The following is a 6367-nucleotide window of genomic DNA, read 5'->3' as shown; positions in this document are numbered from 1 at the left end:
TCAAGGCCTGTGGCCACTGCTGAGTTTTCCAAATTTGCTGGCATATTGAGTGCAGCACTTTCACAGCATCATCTTTCAGGATTTTAAATAGCTCAACTGGAATTCCATCACTTCTACTAGCTGTGTTTGTAGTGATGCTTTCTAAGGCCCACTTGACTTCACATTCTAGGATGTCTGGCTTTAGGTGAGTGATCACCCCATCGTGATTATCTGGGTCATGAAGATCTTTTTTGTACAGTTCTTCTGTGTATTCTTGCCACCTCTTCTTAATATTTTCTGCTTCTGTTAGGTCCATACCATTCCTGTCCTTTCATGAGCCCATCTTTGCATGAAATATTCCCTTGGTATCTCTAATTTTCTTGACGAGATCTCTAGTCTTTCCCATTCTGTTGTTTTCCTCTATTTCTTTGCATTGATCGCTGAGGAAGGCTTTCTTATCTCTTCTTGCTATTCTTTGGAACTCTGCATTCAAATGAGAATATCTTTCCTTTTCTCCTTTACTTTTTGCTTCTCTTCTTTTCACAGCTACTTGTAAGGCCTCCTCAGGCAACCATTTTGCCTTTTGGCATTTCTTTTCCATGGGGATGGTCTTGATCCCTGTCTCCTGTACAATGTCATGAACCTCTGTCCATAGTTCATCAGGCACTCTATCTATCAGATCTAGTCCCTTAAATCTATTTCTCACTTCCACTGCATAGTCATAAGGGATTTGATTTAGGTCATACCTGAATGGTCTGTTGGTTTTCCCTACTTTGTCCAGTTTAAGTCTGAATTTGGCAATAAGGAGTTCATGATCTGAGCCACAGTCAACTCCCAGTCTTGTTTTTGCTGACTGTATAGAGCTTCTCTGTCTTTGCTGCAAAGAATATTGTCAATCTGATTTCGGTGTTGACCATCTGGTGATGTCCATGTGTAGAGTCTTTTCTTGTGTTGTTGGAAGAGGGTGTTTGCTATGACCAGTGTGTTCTCTTGGCAAAACTCTATTCGCCTTTGCCCTGCTTCATTCTGTACTCCAAGGCCAAATTTGCCTGTTACTCCAGGTGTTTCTTGACTTCCTACTTTTGCATTCCAGTCCCCTATAATGAAAAGGACATCTTTTTTGGGTGTTAGTTCTAAAAGGTCTTGTAGGTCTTCATAGAACTGTTCAACTTCAGCTTCTTCAGCGTTACTGGTTGGGGCATAGCCTTGGATTACCATGATATTGAATGGTTTGCCTTGGAAACGAACAGAGATCATTCTGTCATTTTTGAGAGCACCGAATCCTAACCACTAGACTACCAGGGAACGTCTCTGTCATTTTTGAGATTGCATTCAAGTACTGCATTTTGGACTCTTTTGTTGACCATGATGGCTACTCCATTTCTTCTAAGGGATTCCTGCCCACAGTAGTAGATATAATGGTCATCTGAGTTAAATTCACCCATTCCTGTCCATTTTAGTTCGCTGATTCCTAGAATGTTGACATTCACTCTTGCCATCTCCTATTTGACCATTTCCAATTTGCTTTGATTCATGGACCTAACATTCCAGGTTCATATGCAATATTGCTCTTTACAGCATCGGACCTTGCTTCTATCACTAGTCACATCCACTACTGGGTATTGTTTTTGCTTTGGCTTCATGCATTCATTCTTTCTGGAGTTATTTCTCCACTGATCTCCAGTAGCATATTGGGCACCTACTGACCTGGGGAGTTCCTCTTTCAGTGTCCTATCATTTTGCCATTTCATACTGTTAAAATTTGTAGTGAATACATATAAAATTGTGATGATATACATATAATGTATACTATAAAATTTATAGTATAAGATAATCATTTAAAGCATACAGCTTAGTGGCATTACGTACATTCATACTGCTGTGCTGCTATCATCGCCTTCCATCCACAGAATTCTTTTCATCTTGAAAGACTGAAATTCTGTACTTATTAAACAGTAATTTCCTTCTTCCCTCTCCCAACCCCTACCCCTCCAGACCTTGGCAATCACCATTCTAGTTTCTGTCTCTGTGATTTTGACTACTCTAGGTACCACATATATGTGGCTATTATATTTGTACTTTTATGACTGACTTGTTTCACCTAGCATAATGTCCTCAAGTTTCATCCATGGTGGCATGGGTCAAATATTCTTTGCTTTCAAGACTTAATGTTATTCTACTACATACATGCCACATTTTGTTTGTCATTCATCTGTCGATGGACATTTGGGTTTTGTCTGCCTTTAAGCTTTTGTGAGCAATGCTGGTGTGAACATTGCTGTAACATTTATGTTTAAGTTCCTGTTTGCAGTTCTTCTGGATATATACCTAGAAGTGGAATTGTTGGATCATATAGTAATTCTATGTTTAATTTTTTGAGGAGCCATCATACTTTTTCTATAGTGGATGCACTAATTTACATTCTCATCAGCAGTACACAAAGCTTCCAATTTCTCCACATCCTCTGTAACACTTGTTATTTCATTTTACTAGCAGTCATCCTATTGCATATATCTCATTGTGATTTGAGTTGAATTTCTTTTAAATGCAAACTCCCTTGAGAAGGAAAAGCGAATATTATCAGCTTATCAGTACTCTAGAGTGAGTGAGTTTATAAGGTTTTCTTTTTTCTCAAGATGACAGCTCCCTTTAGAATGACATGTATCTGGATGGAAAATTACTTGTCGTGTGTAATCTCACCCTGAGATAAGAGCCAGAAGGCCTTTTTCCAGCCCATTATTATGAGGTCTTTGATAAATCAATATAATTCACAAAAGCCTCAATTTCTTTATCTGAAAAATGTGCATAATACTCTATAGCAGTGGCCCTCAAGCTTTAGCACACATCTGAATCCCTTGGATGGCTTGATAAAGCACAGATTACTGCACCAATCCTCAAAGTTTCTGAGGAATTTGCATTTCTTCCAGTGGTGCTGATGTTGCTCCGGCCAGGGACCACACTTTGAAAATCATGGCTCTAAGGACTTGTTTTAGGAGTGAGATAATGTAAATAAAATAAAATAATTTCCTACAATTATTAAACACTGTGAAATGCCAGAGATTAATTTAATCACATGAGGACAGAGAGGTCTCATAAGTTAGGCGGTGGAATCTAATAGAGTGATACTTTGCAGGACTGCACTAAATCTCAATGATTTGAGCTTTCTGAGAAGTGGGCCAATGAGGAGAGAGTAGGGGATATCATGAAGGAGATGACTTTGGGAGTGAAGCTGGGAAAGTGTCAAAACCTCGTTTTATTAAAGGCACAAGTTTTCCCAGGACCAGTTCTAGTGCCTACTTGAGGCTGCTGTATCGGTAAAGAATTGTTTGGGTGTAAGGATGAGAAAATTCAAAGAATGGGCATAATAGCTGCTTAAAAAGGGCTGACTTTTTTTCTCATGCAAAAAGAACTCTAGAGATAGAAAGTTATTTGTATTGATTCAGTGGCTCACGGATTTCAGTATTGAGGTCTGTCAATTTTTTGCCCTCTGTCATGCATACAATGTAGCTGCCGCAGTTCCAGCCATCACACCTGCTCTCCACACATGTATGCATGGAAACAGAGAGGAAAGGTCAATGTTTATGACAGGAAAACAAAACTTTCTCAGACATTTTTGTCTGGTTTCTGTTTATGCCTCAATGTCCAGAGCTTCCCTTGGCCATTCATAGCTTCGGTGTGGCTGAGGAATGTTTCAGTTGAGTACATAGCTATCTAAAGCTAATTGCAATTTTGTCAGTAAGGTGGAATGTGTCTGTCCCATCTTCATAATTTTTCCTGCCCCTAGTGATTTTAGGCTAAGATGATCAGGCCACCATGGGCAAAGTTGTTAGTCTGAGTTCTCTTTTTTCTTGTACAACTTAATGTACTTTTTTTTTTTTACAGTTATTGTCATCATTAGTACTTTAACATCTATGAGAAAGTGAAGCTGGAGAGTACTTTTCACTCATGTTGGCTCAACTATTTTTCCAAGTCACCTTGGGAGATCGTATCAGCCCTCTTTTGTAGGTATGAGAATAGCTACTCCTTTTCCATTTGTATCTCTGAATCCTACCACTTCACTAAGTTTCTGTAGCCTGTCATCCTGCCTTGGTCTCTCCCACAGTGTGGTGTGCTTTCCAAATTCCCCAAATCCTAACATTTTCCTGTGTCCCATTGCCCCTGGGAACTCTGTGGTGATCAAGCTAATCTGATGGACTGGTTCATGGGAAAAACCACATTTAAGAGGTGAAATCTGTAAGTAAACTTTGGCCGTCATTGTGTACAAAAGTTTTCAGTCTGTGTTCTCATCCAGAAGTTAATGCTTTTCTTAGCCTCCTAATCTACTCGCCATGGTGTAGAGGCAATAATGAAGTCCACCTTTTGCATTTTTGAGAATCTCCTTGGAAATGTGCTTTGTAAACATGAAATCATGTATTTATTTACGGTTTCTCACTTTAAGTTTTCTTTGTGAGCTCGACTGTAGAATAAATAAAGAAGTGATGTCTTCCCAGGATGGTAACATTGTGAGTATTCAGGGGAGATTTGAAAGAGGAAAGTCTGGTATCTGGGCCATCAGGCTCCTGCCAGGAAGGTAACCTCAGGAGTAGATGTCCTGGGGAAGACAGTGGAAAGAAGGCGGACAAAGAAGGAGGTATAGGCAGTGGCTAATGGACAAGGCTGCGGAGGTGAGATGAGAGTGGGAGGAAGTGAGTGCTGATACTGATAGTCTCACTGAAGATGAAATAAGGGGGCCAGGTCAGGGACAGGAAAGTGGGAAAGGAGGCAGGGAGGTAGGCTGACTTGCAGCAAGCACCAGAGTGACTAGAAAGGAGATGATATTCCCAAGAAGGTAGGAGTCTGGGGAGAAGTGAGCCATCATAGATCAGTTTAGCCAATTTGAGTCCAATTCAGCAAACATTTATTACAATTTTTCTAAAACTTTATTTAAAAAATTAGTTCTAACAGAAATATAGTTGATATATAATATTATATGTTAGAGCTGTACAATTTACTGATTCACAATTTTTAAAGGTTATATTCCATTTATGGTTATTATAAAATATTGGCTGTATTTTCTGTGTCATACAGTATATCCTTGTAGCTTATTTTATATCTAAGAATTTATACCTCTTGATCCTCTACCCCTATTTTGCCCTTCCCTCTCCCCACTGGGAACCACTAGTTTGTTCTCTGTATCTGTGAGTCTGGTTCTTTTTTGTTATATTCATTATTTTATTTTTTAGATTCTGCATATAACTGATATAATACAAAAAAAGTATTTGTCTTTCTCTGTGTGACTTTTTTTCACTTAGCATAATGCTCTCTTATGTCCATCCAGGTTGCTGCAAATGGCAACATTTTACTCTTTTTTATGGCTGAGTAATGTTCCATTATATCCTTTCATTTTCTTTATCCATTCATTTATTGATGGACACTTAGATTGCTTTCATATCTTGGCAATTTTAAATAATGCTGCCATTGGGGTACTTGTGTCTTTTTGAATGAGTGTTTTCGTTTTTTTCAGATACATATGCAGAGTGGAATTTCTGGGTCATATGGTAGTTCTATATTTAGTGGGATTTTTTTTGCTCTTTTTTAAAATTTATTTTTAATGCCAGATAGCCAACACAGCGCTATTTTTGTTGTGGTTTTTTGAGAAACCTCCATCATGTTTTCCACAGTGTCTGTACCAATTTACATTCCCAACAACAATACATGAGGGTTCCCTTTTCTCCACATCTCATCAGCATTTGTTCAGCAAACATTTATCAAGTGTCATAGAAAAAAAATAATCCCTACCTCCTCAAAAAAATAATTGTCCTTGTGATCCCTAGAATTTGTGAATCTACTGTTTTGTATTTTGCTGATATAATTAAGTTAATGAGCTTAAGATGGGGAGAGCATCCAGGTGGCTCAGTGTAATCACAAGCGTCCTTATTAGTGAAGGGGGAGGAGAAAGAAGGATCTGAAGAGCTGCTAACTTTGAAGTCTGAGAGGAGAGCCATAAGCCATGGAAGGCAGGTGGCCTCTAGAAGCCAAAAAGCAAGGGGAATGGAATCTCTTTTACAGCCTCCAGAAGGCATGTTGCTGTGACAACACCTTGATGTTGGTCTAGTGAAACCCATTTTGGATGACCTTCAAAACTGTAAGCCAATATATATATGTGTGTATATATATATATATATAAATTTGTGTATTTTTTTTTTGCTTATGTCCACTGCTGCTGCTGCTAAGTCACTTCAGTCGTGTCCGACTCTTAGCGACCCCATGGACCGCAGCCTACCAGGCTCCTCCATCCATGGGATTTTCCAGGCAAGAGTACTGGAGTGGGGTGCCATCGCCTTCTCTGGCTTATGTCCACTAAACTCCTGATAATTTGTTATTGCAACAGGAAAAAAACCTGATACAT

Source organism: Cervus elaphus, chromosome 29 (assembly GCF_910594005.1).
Source record: "Cervus elaphus chromosome 29, mCerEla1.1, whole genome shotgun sequence".
In the NCBI taxonomy this organism is placed as follows: Eukaryota; Metazoa; Chordata; class Mammalia; order Artiodactyla; family Cervidae; genus Cervus; species Cervus elaphus.
Note: the sequence above shows the minus strand (reverse complement) of the source record.